Raw genomic sequence first — 535 nt, 5'->3', positions numbered from 1 at the left:
TATGCACACATACACTTTCCTGCTACTCAGCTATAGTGTAAGCCATATATTGTGACTATCCCATGTTCCACTACATTTAGAATCAACACCTTTGGGGTTTTTTGGGTGATTGATTTGTTCGTTTTGTTTCCTTTTTTGTTTGGTGTACCATATTTCACCTTGGGGATCCACCATCCTCTTTAGAGAAATAAATATAAATTATATATTGGAGACATGCTTAAATTATAATCACTGGGATTTAGCAAACTTTATTTTTTATTTTTATTTTTTTTATTTTTTTATTTTATTTTTTTTTTGTGCGGAACCGGGAATTGAACTCAGGTCCTTCAGCTTGCCAGGGAAGCACTTATTTCACTGAGCCATCTCCCCAGGCCCCAAACTTTATTTTTAAAATGGGAGTAATGAGGTTAAAAAAGGCCTGATGTGGGCTGGTGAACTGGCTCAGTGGTCTAACGCACCTACTTGGAACAAGCTTAGCAAAGCACAGGGACCGCGGTTCAATCCCCCAGCACCACATGCCAGCCAGCCCTGCCCC

General features: G+C 39.8%; 1 protein-coding gene across 1 annotated transcript in view; it reads left to right on the top strand.

The window, feature by feature from the left end:
• The window catches only part of Ano3 (anoctamin 3), a 405,337-nt gene that overhangs the window by 282,218 nt on the left and 122,584 nt on the right, over positions 1–535 (top strand). The window lies entirely within an intron of this gene.

This window comes from Octodon degus, unplaced genomic scaffold (assembly GCF_000260255.1).
Source record: "Octodon degus isolate 3935 unplaced genomic scaffold, OctDeg1.0 scaffold00193, whole genome shotgun sequence".
Taxonomy (NCBI): Eukaryota; Metazoa; Chordata; class Mammalia; order Rodentia; family Octodontidae; genus Octodon; species Octodon degus.
This window is presented reverse-complemented; position numbering and strand designations above follow the sequence as displayed.